Genomic DNA, 13,014 nt, shown 5'->3' with positions numbered 1-13,014 from the left:
AATGTGTACAATGGGTGCGCTGTCTGCCGTAATGTGTACAATGGGTGCGCTGTCTGCCGTAATGTGTAAAATGGGTGCGCTGTCTGCCGTAATGTGTACAATGGGTGCGCTGTCTGCCGTAATGTGTAAAATGGGTGCGCTGTCTGCCGTAATGTGTACAATGGGTGCGCTGTCTGCTGTAATGTGTAAAATGGGTGCGCTGTCTGCCGTAATGTGTACAATGGGTGCGCTGTCTGCTGTAATGTGTAAAATGGGTGCGCTGTCTGCTGTAATGTGTAAAATGGGTGCGCTGTCTGCCGTAATGTGTACAATGGGTGCGCTGTCTGCTGTAATGTGTAAAATGGGTGCGCTGTCTGCTGTAATGTGTAAAAAGGGGACGCTGTCTGCCGTAATGTGTAAAAAGGGGATGTTTTTTTTTTTTTTTTTTTTTTACAGGTACCCCTATTGGATTCTACTGGACAAGGGGACGTGATTGGCGGCGTGGGATGTAGGTAAGTATGTGTGAGTGTGTAAGTGTGTTTAAATAAAGTTTTACTTTCACGGTGTTTGAGTTGTGTTTTTATTTGGGTATTTCTTTTGTTGTGGAACTACAGGTACCAGTGGGCCCGTTATTTCCCCGCATGCTGGTACTTGTGGTTCTCCAAGTACCAGCATGCGGGGGAGGCTTGCTGGGACTTGTAGTTCCACAGCAAAATACAATATTCTTTTTATGTCATTTTGAAAGGCTATCAGCCTCCCATCCACCGCCCACGGATGGGGGGGACAGCCTCGGGCTTCACCCCTGGCCCTTGGGTGGCTGGAGGGGGGACCCCTTGATTTAAGGGGTCCTCACTCCTCCAGTGTACCCCGGCCAGGGGTGACTAGTTGGGGGGGGTAATGGCACGGCCGCAGGGACCAATATAAAAGTGTCCCCCGGCTGTGGCATTATCTCCCTGGCTAGTGGAGCCCGGTGCTGGTTTTAAAAATATGGGGGACCCCTATGTCTTTTGTCCCCCGTATTTTTTAAACCAGGACCGGACGCAGAGCCCGGTGCTGGTTGTCTAAATATGGAGGAACCCTACTCATGTTTTCCTCTGTATTTTAACAACCAGGACTGGCTCAAAGAACCCGAGGCTGGTTATACATAGGAGGGGAGACCCCACGCAATTTTTTTTAAACTTTTAGCTATTTAAATACCAGCCACCCTGTAAAATTGTCCTATATATGACATTCCCCCACTCATCCCTTTATTTAAATGAGATAGTCAAAATCTCCCATAGCCAAAATCTCCCATAGCCAAAATCTCTTGCATAGTTAGACAAAATCTCTGGTAAAGTTAGTCAAAATCTCCTACTGCCAGTTCAAGGGAAATCTCTCAGTCAAAATCTCTCATAGTCAAAATCTCTCCATGTGTATGCACCTTAAGGCTCTAGACACTGTTCCACATGGCAGACTGCTAAATAAACTTGGAAGCTTGGGATTGGATACTAGGATTGTTGAATAGATAAGATCTTGGTTGCAGGATAGAAAACCGAGAGTTGTGGTAAATGGAGTGCATTCACAGGAGGGAAATGTTACCAGTGGAGTACCCCAGGGATCTGTACTTGGACCAATGCTTTTTCATATCTTTATTGGTGACATTGCAAATGGTATTAAAGGGAAAGTATGCCTTTTTGCAGATGACACAAAGGTTTGCAACAGGGTAGACACACCAGGTGGGGTAAAACAAATAATTGAGGATCTAGGTAGACTAGAGTAATGGTCAAGAGTGTGGCAATTGCAGTTTAATGCCAAAAAATGCAAAATCATGCACTTGGGTCTCAAAAATCCAAAGGCAAAATATATTATTAATGGCACTATACTGGAAACTACTGAGGAGGAAAGGGATCTAGGAGTCACTATTTCAGGTGACTTAAAGGCAGGTAAGCAATGTAACAAAGCAATGAGGAAGGCTAGTCAGATGTTTGGCTGCATTGGGAGAGGAATCAGCAGCAGAAAGAAGTAATAATGCCTCTGTATAGGTCATTGGTACGGCCTCATCTAGAATACTGTGTTCAATTCTGGAGGGATATTAATACATTAGAGACTGTACAAAGAAGGGCAACTAAATTGATGCATGGCCTACATCACAATACATACCCAGAAAGACTAAGAAATCTCAATATGTATAGTTTGGAGCAGAGAAGGGAAAGGGGGGACATGATAGAAACGTTCAAATATATCAAAGGTTTTAACAAATTCCAGGAGGGAAACATTCTCCAATGAAGAGAAGCAATAGGACATGAGGACATGAACTGAGACTGGAGGGGGGGAGGTGCAGGGGAAATTTGCGGAAAAATTACTTCACAGAAAGGGTAGTGGACAAGTGGAATAGCCTCCCATCAGAGGTGGTAGAGGTTAAGACAGTAGAGCAATGTAAACATGCATGGGATAGACATACGTATATCCTTACAAAGAAATAAGGATCAAATAAGGATTCAGCTAAAAATATGGTAAAAAAAAGGGCAGACTAGATGGGCCAAGTGGTTCTTATCTGCTATCACATTCTATGTTTCTATGTTTCTATGTATTTCTAAAAACTTTAACTTTGTTTATGTACACAGTTTCCTTAGTGAGTAGCACAGCCCCGTTCTACTGTGTCACTGATTCAGCTCTGTCCGCTAATGATGACATCAGCAGAAACATGGGAGCTGGCCTACACTGAGCACTTTCACATTCAGTGATTATTCATGTATAAAGATAAGGAATTTCACAGTTTATCTTGGATTCCTGACAAATATATATATATATATATATATATATATATATATATATATATACCACACATTAGGCCTGATTCAGCATGGATCGCAAGAGCAAAATCTTTCTCTGATGAGCAAAACCATGTGCACTACAGGTGGGGCAGATATAACATGTGCAGAAAGAGTTAGATTTGGGTAGGTTATATTGTTTGTGTGCAGGGTGCATACTGGCTGTTTTTTTTGTTGTTGTTTTTTTACACTGCAATTCAGATTTCAGTTTGAACACACCCCACCCAAATCTAACTCTCTCTGCACATTATATCTGCCCCCCTGCAGTGCACATGGTTTTGCTCATTAGAGAAAGATTTTGCTTTCTCAATACATGCTGAATCAGGCCCAGGGCGTGATATGCCAGAAGGGCCGGTGGGCATGTGGGCCGGTCCGGTCCCTCAGAGAGCCAGGAAGGCCACGCGCAGTGCAGCCTTCGGCTCTCTGGTTGAGCCACCCCCACCGGTCTCTATGGAAATGGTGCGTGCTGTGAGTCCACGCTCTCAAACTCCCTCCCCCAGCAAGCGTTGCCATGGTAATAGGGGCATACCACAAGTCCATGCCCCCATATAATGTGATGGCACCCCCCAGTCTGTCACTGATCAGGCCCATTATATAAATAATGGCAGCTGCGGGAATCTTTGGTGATGGGAGCACATTTAGGTGAGTGCATTACATGTATGTGTTGTCCTGATGAAAATGCCTTTGCATTGAAACGGCGATATGTTGTAAACTAAACAGGAGTTTGCTGTTTTATTCCTGAGTGCCGCCACATGGAGATTATCTATGGTTACTGCTAAGCAGCATATAGTGGCGGCAGGGCAGTAGAGAGTCTAGCTGGGCCCAGGTACTTTTCTGGGGCCATTGCTTATTGTAAGGAGGCATGGTCATGCACCCTTTAAAAAAATACAGAAAAAATTGCGTTTTAATCGCCACCATGGACACACTCCAACCTTTCAGTCAGCAGCATGTGCTGAGTTTAGGAGAAGAGCTGTAGCTGCTGCTGCCAGTTATGGAGGAAGAAGCCTGGGGTCCCCACAGGTCACCCTTTATCAGACCTTGTGCCGGGCAATTTGCACCCTCTACCCCCCTCTCTCGGCACCACTGAGTGGAGGGCAACGGGGCAAGTATGGCCCTCATTCCGAGTTGTTCGCTCGCTAGCTGCTTTTAGCAGCTTTGCACACGCTAAGCCGCCGCCCTCTGGGAGTGTATCTTAGCTTAGCAGAATTGCGAACAAAAGATTTGCAGAATTGCGAATAGAAATTTCTTAGCAGTTTCTGAGTAGCTCCACACTTACTCAGCCATTGCGATCAGTTCAGTCAGTTTTGTTCCTGGTTTGACATCACAAACACACCCAGCTTTCGCCCAGACACTCCCCCGTTTCTTCAGACACTCCCGCGTTTCTCCCAGAAACGGTAGCGTTTTTTCACACACGCCCAGAAAATGGCCAGTTTCCGCCCAGAAACACCCACTTCCTGTCAATCACAGTACGATCACCAGAATGATGAAAATTCCTTGTTATGCCGTGAGTAAAATACCTAACTTATGTGTAAAATAACTAAGCGCATGCGCTCTGCGAACCTTGCGCATGCGCAGTAAGCGACTAATCGCAATATAGCGAAACTCGGCAACGAGCGAACAACTCAGAATGACCACCTATGTTCTAAAGTTTATACAGAGTGCCGCGTACTTCATAAGTGTATATCTGCAGGGTCATTACTGATCAAGGCACCTTGGTATTTTTTATTGTTATTGTTTTTGTCACACAATCATCAGTTCCAATAGAGATTTATCTACAGTATTATTGTTACAGTGTTTAAGTACGAAGTACTACGAAGATGCAGTCAGATAATACTCAGTTGGCCATAGAGGATGCAGTCAGTAGGATTACACTGGACATTGGTGACACGTTCAGCTTTTCAGACTCTGAAGGTGCAGCTATTATCTTTAAGGAGAAGGTGTTTGATAAACAGGACACAATTTTAAACATTGATTAAATTAAAAAAGAGGGAGGTGGATTTCTTTCTGCCCAGACCAACATTATCCGAGTATTTCTCTGATAAGAAAATCCCCAGAGGCTTTAGGTGTAGCAATATTCCAACCATTGGGAGGCACAACACCAATTTTTGTAAGCGATGGGTGGCGATTCTTCATAAGTGCTCCTTCGACCTAACGGTATTTGTTATAGAAGAGTGTACCAAGGAATTAAATAAAACTCGGGAAGCCATTAAAGAACTTGAGCATAATACCAAGGCTTTCTTCTACCAAGACAAGAGTCAAAACTGGTCTGAAAAATTGACAACACAGACAGATACTTATAGAAGAGATCTAAAAGTGAAAAATGAACAAAGGTGAACAACGATTATAAGACGCATTATGTATATGCCTGGTTGACAGGGGGCACTCAGAATTTATAGCAGCAGTGCACATATAAGTGCCCTTTTAAACACTATAGATTTGAATCATCTGTGGAATCTGGCACCTCATCCAGTGAATATGACACCACAGTAAAGGCCCATATACACGGGAGAGATGTGTGCTGAGCGATGCAGGGGAGGATGGGGGGCCGCTCATTTCACCCAGCGGGTGAAATGAGCGATGTGCTAGATTGGCCTGCATGCAGGCTCAATCTAGCACCGGCGATAGTGATGCGTGGGATTGCGCATCGCTATCGCTGTGGGGGGTACACACGAGTGATCTGTGCTTAAAATCTAAGCAATCTAGTCAGATTGCTTAGATTTTAAGCATGGATCTCTCCGTGAGTACCCCTCTTAAAACGTAGGAATAAAAGAGTCTTTCCCCCTTTAGGGGTCAGCACCAGGACAAAGATAACCCAATCCTGGGAAAGTTCACAAGAAGAGGAGGTCAATGTAAGAGAAAAAGAGACAGTTCAGAACCAACCCCCATTGCTCAAGAAATAATTTTAAACCTATCTTCAGTTCCTCTGACTGCGACTGAAACAGCAGCATTGAAAAAGGGCCTTACTTTTATTCCAACTACAACGTATGACCCATTTCAAGCTAAAGTTGAAAATTACAAACTACATAAACAATTGAAATAAAAGAAGTATTTACATCATCATCCGTTGGATATTAAGGGGGTCATTCAGACCTGATCACACGCTGCCGTTTTTTGCAGCTGTGCGACCAGATCTGAAGTGCGCCTGCGCATGGTTAGCAATGCACAGGTGTGTCGCTCCCTGGCAACGGCCATCGCCAGGGAGCGACGGATCTAACAAAGAAAGCGATCGCACTGGTGATCGCTAGAAGATTGACAGGAAGAGGCCGTTCGTGGGCATCAACTGATCATTTTCAGGGAGTGTCCTTGCGAATGCAGGCGTGCCCGGACGTTTCCAGGGAGGGATCCTGACGTCAGCTCAGTAATGGTTCATCGCAGCGGGTGAGTACGTCCTGAGCTGTGCAGAGACTGCACAAACTTTTGTTTGAGCAGCTCCCTGCACAAGCGTTTGCAGCCCTGCACAGCGAAACCCCCCTCCCCTGTGGGTGGAGATTACCTGATTGCAGCAGTGCAAAAAATAGCAGGCATGTGACCAGGTCTGAATTAGGCCCTAGGACCAGTGTTCCTGAAGAATTGAGTAAGATTATCAGAAGATCTAAATTTGACCCCCAATCCACCAAAGGATCTATTAAGACGTTTATGAGATTAATTGAGCAAGACACTCCTAAGAAAGCTGTGAAGACACCCATTACATCATATAAGCTTATAAAAAAATGTATATAGTTAGTGTGATAACGTGACAACACTGTGAATTACAGAAAAGAAGGAATAAACATAAATATTTAAAACTACTGAGCATCTTTTTAGTATCTGTTCTTTGTGTTGTATGTCTCTGTATAAATCACTAATGTCATGTATCTACTTCTAATAAATATTGTAGATATTTATGTAACAAAATATTGTTAATGTGCTCTTATAGAGATCTTGGTATATTGCCTGGAAAGACTGTTGAATACTCTTCTATAGACATAAATTTGTAACAAAATGTCACTTTTGTGATTTTGTAAAATCCTTGGCTCGTTGACCAGAAAAAAGTATTAGGTGGAACTTTGTGACATACAGTAATAATCATTTGTGTCTTGTAGAAGTTATTGTGAAATTCCAAGTTACAGGTTCATTTAATAGATGGCCATGGTTAACATATAATTCCTGTCCTCCAAATTATATTCATGGTAACAGGTACAAAATCAGCACACTATATAGTTATATGGGATCCTGTTAGGGGAGAATTTCTTTTGATCTAGACCAGTGGTTCCCAAACTATGTGCCTAGGCTCCCTGGGGTGCCTCAGGACACTAGCAGGGGTGCCTTGGATTGGTGGTCCAGGACCAATACAAACTATTTTTGGTCAAAGTAATAGATAAAACCAGTGTTTGTGGCTGCCAATTATAAAATATGAGGACAAACAGAACCAAATATAGTCCCGCAAACACACTAAAGGAACTAAGGATGACACTTATACATAATTTACTTACTGTTTTCTAAAATTCGCAAATAAACTTTTGGCCTAGGGGTGCCTTGAAAAAATTCTGATACTCTAGAGCGCCGTGATTAAAAAAACTTTGGGAAACACTGATATAGAGAGTTTTAGAATAGATAGATTAGTCCAAATCACCTCTCACATGTAGTGTCAGGTTGAAGGGTAGAATTAGTTTTTACATATAGTATCAGTTAGAACAGATCACCTCTCACATATAGTGTCAGGTGTCACTCTCATATAATATCAAATATGTGTTGATGGATCATCTCTCACCTATAGTGTCAGATGTAAGGTCCAGCTACCTCTCACATATAGTGTCAGGTATTATTGGGTTGAATTTATGAATACATATTCCTAGTGATCCAAATACCTGAATCACCAATGGGTCTCTCACTTAATAGTGTCAGATCCTGGTGGTGACCCAGAGGCTGAAATACCCCCTATTCATCTGGTTTGATATCTCAAGGTCTCTCACCTATCAGTGTCAGACCTAACTGATTTATTGACAAAAATTATTATTATTATGGTCACTATAAATTCTCCCCTCCTTTTTAATTATGTCTTCCTTGATTTTAATGGTAGTTAGTATCCCAAATTGGATGTATTGTATAGTGTGCTTTTGTCATGACAGCCTGAGTATGGTATTCTTGGTATATCCTCCTTGTTATATCCATTCATCCAGACATAAATACCTACAGAAAGCTTCAAGTACTGTAGATCCCACCATGTGCTTTAAGAAAGAGTTAGATCACACATTATCTAGGGCAGTTAAAAATGGTATAATTAGCCAAAAAGTTCAACAAATGCTCACTATTGATCATCCAGTTAAACCGCTAATACATACCATCTTGAAAGTCCATAAAGGTAAAGTAAACCCTCCGGGTAGGTCAATCATTTCGGCATGCGGATCACTTTTTCAAACTGTTTCAACATACTTAGACATTTATTTACAACTGTGTGTCCAAAATCAAGCAACGTTCTTAAAGGACACTACATAATTGTTAATAGTGTTGGGAACGTTGGTTATTATGTACAATTGACGTTACAGCACTGTACACCAGTATCCTGCATACACTGGACATTAGTGCTGTTAAGAGGCTTATTTGTGATAATCCACTATACCATTATAGTGGTCTCTTTTGCGAGCTATTGGAGTTAATCTTAAATAGGAACTACTTTTTCTATGATTGATGTTACTATTTGCAGATGGCAGGGTGTGGATGGGGTCGAATGTGGCCCCATCATATGCCAATGCCAGTATGTTCATGATTGAAAGTGATGTTTTTTTTGCTGATAAAACAATCAGTGATAATATATTGTACTATACACGTTTCATCAACGACATCTTGTTGCTATGGATAGGTGACAGGAGTCATTTGGTAAACATAGAACAGCACTGGTAATCCTATTTAATTTACATTTAACATAGAATCTAACAATATTAATTTTTTGGATGTAAACATTGGACTTACAGCCAATAAGTTAAAAACTAAGTTACATATAAAAACTACAGACAGAATGACATTGCTTTCTCCAAGAAGTTATCATCCTTAATCTGTTAGTAAAATTCTCCCATTTTCCCAGTTTTTGAGTGTCCGCAGAATATGCAGGGACCAATTAGATCTGGAAAAACAGGTTGATGACATGGTACATAAGTTTGAGGAGAGAGGCTATGATCACAATGATCTTATTAAAACTAAAAAGAAGGTCCTAGCCATTCCTAGGTATAAAACCCTCAATTCTCATGGTAAGAAACCTAGCTCTAACAAAATAATCTGGACTACACAATATAACACAAAGTTTTATGACCAGAAAATCAGTTAAGACTCGGTGGCCTATGGTTACCATAGAAAAAAAAAAAGATGCAGGTGCACTATACTCAAAATTGAAATGTAAATTATAATTTAATTTCATACAGTATAAGAGGTTGTTAGCATTGATTTGGCCAAAGATATCGGCCTGTCCATCAACATCCAGGTCTATATCTTTGGCCAAATTTATACTAAAAACATTTTATATGATATTTAATTATTAATTATATACATTTCAATTTTGAGTAGTAATGTTTACATAGTGCACCTGCATCTATTTTCAATAAAACTCAGCAAGGTAGCACCTCTCATTACAAGCAGCTAGGTTGTACAGTCAAGAGGCCCTCTCCATACGTATTCCATATTATGTGTATATATGTACACAAAGTTTGAGATTACTTCATTCTTGATTGGCACACCTCCCCACCTTTCTCTAATTGTTTTTAAGCAGGGAACTAGCATCAGACTGCTCATTGAATTAGGCATAACCTAAAATAAGTCTTCCTTACATTTATATAGTGTCAGTTTTTGAGGTGAAAGTTGGTGTGTAGGCCCCCCTGAACAATTCTGGCTGGGCCATTTCAGAGCATCAGCACATAACCCTTATATTCACATACAGTATTATAACATAATATTTCTTTCTTTGTTTTTATTCATGTATTTTTTCACACATTTTTCACCCCTGTAACACTCCTAACAGTAGCTGCTTTCGCACACCTGATTCTCTATAACATTTCACTGCTATCTTTCATTTGTGAGCTGCCCTGTTTTTTTGTTTTTTTTTGCTGGGCTGGTTTCGGGGTGCTCTTCACCCCAGATGTGAACACCAGAATGTTAGAGACTTGCCAAACAAAGAGGTGACCTGGATGTCGGTGGGCAGGCCCATATCTTTGGGCAAATTTATGCTAACAACCTCTTCTAAGATATTTAATTGTAATATACATTTTTTCTATGTGTATTATTGTTTCAGATTGAAACATTACTCAACTAGCTACTAATTAATCTTCCTGCCATAGCTTTTATATGTTAAACCTGAGATTGCGACATTGCAATATTGCTAATGCTGGTTAATTGATTTTATGTTTTGATTTATGTGTATTGATTTTAATAAATATCCTTATCAGAACCATTGGTTATCTGATCCATGTCTGTAGTTTATTATGTGTAATAAGGTTTAATGAGGCTACAAGGAGGTTTGTGTAAGTTTTGTGAAGGGATAACTACTAGTGAAAGTTACCTTCCTATCTAGCCAGGATTGAAGAAAGACGTGCAAATGTCTACCGCTGGGAAAGTAAGCAGAAAACCGCAAGTTCTTTTATAATTTGCGTTACAGTTTATGATAATTGTTAAGTTTCATAAATATATATATCAAGCATCAGATTAGTATCATAATTATGTACTTAATGGAGAATATTGCATTTTTATGTTGATTAATTCAAAGCAACTATAAGTTTTCTTCTTTTTCAGACAGGGTAATGAAAAAGTAAGATTAGTAACATATAGTTACAGGTTTTCACATATAGCAACTAGGAAAAACCTTCTGCTTTTGGGACTCCACACAACTTAATGTACCATCTAGTACTTTATTTTCATTATATTTCAATATTTTGTGCATTACTTCTGCTGTGTGATAACATAATCAACAGTTCGAGAGGGATTCAAATAAAATATTTGCAATGGTTACTGAAAATTCCATTTATACTTAATACAATTCAAATTGAATTTGTGTAATGTGAATGCAAGGTAACAAGCACATATTTATATTAGTATTCCCATTTAAGTTCACAAATATTCAATATATTAATTTGCATTTACTTTAGCTCAAATTATAGAACTACAATTTTTCACCTAGATGCTTTAACTGTCTTAATGAATTTAAGTAATCTTTAACAGGATATTAATACCTTTATATTCTTCATTTTTAACATACTATAAGTTAAGTATTTTCCCTAACTAATACATATAAAAGAAGAGAGCGCATAAAGTTTTATATGGTTTTATTACAATTTAAAAAATCCTAAAAATTCTTTATAATGTTAATACATGCATATATTACTAGAATGCTAATTAAACCACTCAATCTGTAATCATTATACTGCTAATACATGTAGATCATTAATCATCCGTCTATACTAAATCCACTTAGTCCATATATTTAAATTTGGTGACAGCTGCCACTTAGTATCAAACTCAGGTTCCAAAGTCACTTTTGTTTTTACATAAATTGATACTTTGTAGTTATGTCCCACACACGAGGAAATCACTCGTAAAATTGAACCGTGGTATTTAGAATGAATACATGCTGCAGCATTAATTATATTTTACTCTGAAGGGCCACTTATCTGAATATTTCACATGTGCTGATTATTTTGGATGTAAATAAATTCACTTAGCCAAGTGTTAGATCAGAATTGCAGAAATGAAATCTGTTGTTTGTCTCGAGCAATGTTTCTCACCTCACTGCGGACCGGGTTTAGACTTTCCCAGTTAGCTATGAGCCACTCGGAGCCGTAGCATGCCACCGCTGTTAGCTCTACTGTTCCCGTGTAGTTCCGTCCGCTGGAGTCAGATGAAGCAGACCGCGATGAGAGCTCCCAGCCGCGGTTACGTGTCACTCTCACTCCCCTTTTTTCTGTATATGTCCAACTTCTCCCTGCCGGAGATCGTAATGATGTGGTTGGTAAGGGGAGGTAGATAGACGTACCGCTGGACTTTGCACCTGCTGGGGCCGTAGCACTTCTCACCTCCGGAATGCAGGTCCACAGATGGGTGGCTGCCAGACCTCACAAATCAACAGCTCCTGCAACGGTGTGGTCCATATCAGAGTGTGGATTTTTAAAAAGCACAAGAGTATGGCACTCTTAACGCATTTCTCCGTTGTGATATTCTAACGGTTTCCTCAGAAGATAGCCACCTGTATTGGACACCTTTATTTAAACAGAGTCCCCTCCAATCGCATGTTCCTATTCATTATAAGGAACAGGTGTACTCCAGGTGTATATGCATGAACATTTCTTTATGACTAGCTAAGTATATTTCATTCAACAAATAATAACATTCTACCTTATATCTTCATATCAAATAATTAATATACTTTGTACAATCAATCGCATACAACTTTCTTTAAAAGAACATTAGTAATTTAATAATGACAACACGTGAGAGTATTATATAATTAATCTCATTCTGTCAATATAAAGGATAAGTGGATCCACAGTTCTCTCCTCATTATCCACCCAGGACTTAGCCTGGTGGTGAGAGCCTCCGACCTACAACCAGTCGTCCTGGGTTCAAGTCCCACTCTGTCTTTAACACAATTTTTATTTTCATATATTTATATTTTACTCTAAATTGTCCACTTATACTTTATCTATATTACATTAAGATTTTACATCTAATTCTTATGTCCCTCGTAAAATTAGTACCCATTTAATTAAATAGATACTTCTACTCCATATAACATTTTCCAATGGTTTCATAAATATCAAAAACAGGTTAGGGGACATATAAGAAGAGAAAAAGAGAGAATACATGCTGAAAAGAGGGAGAATATGAAAAACAAAAATACTCTTATTATAAAAGAGAGAATTGAAAAAGAGGAAACTTTATTTGTAATCTTTATAAGACCAACTAGTTACTACCAACCGAGTTCATGTGTTATTCATTTCTATATTATCATTAAGCCCCAAAGGGGATAATGAACCCAATGAAAATATCCAGAAGGCCTCTCTCCTACAGAGGCGATTAAATCTATCGCCACCTCTGACTGTAATAGGTATACGTTCAATGCCCTGTAGCTTCAAACCATCTATTTTGCCCATGTGTTTTTGTTGAAAGTGCCTAGACAGACTATGTGTTTTCACTCCTTTCACTATATTTCGCCTGTGTTCTAAAAATCTTGTGTTAAGCTTCCGAGTGGTTCTTCCTACATATTGAA

The 13,014-nt window shown here is 39.8% G+C and overlaps 1 pseudogene; it reads left to right on the top strand.

The window, feature by feature from the left end:
• The first annotated feature begins 10,330 nt into the window (after positions 1 to 10,330).
• Positions 10,331 to 13,014, top strand: part of LOC134945066 (alcohol dehydrogenase 1-like) — a 115,700-nt pseudogene continuing 113,016 nt past the window's right edge.

This window comes from Pseudophryne corroboree, chromosome 1, assembly GCF_028390025.1.
Source record: "Pseudophryne corroboree isolate aPseCor3 chromosome 1, aPseCor3.hap2, whole genome shotgun sequence".
Lineage (NCBI taxonomy): Eukaryota > Metazoa > Chordata > Amphibia > Anura > Myobatrachidae > Pseudophryne > Pseudophryne corroboree.
Note: the sequence above shows the minus strand (reverse complement) of the source record. Positions and strands in the feature narration are given on the sequence as shown.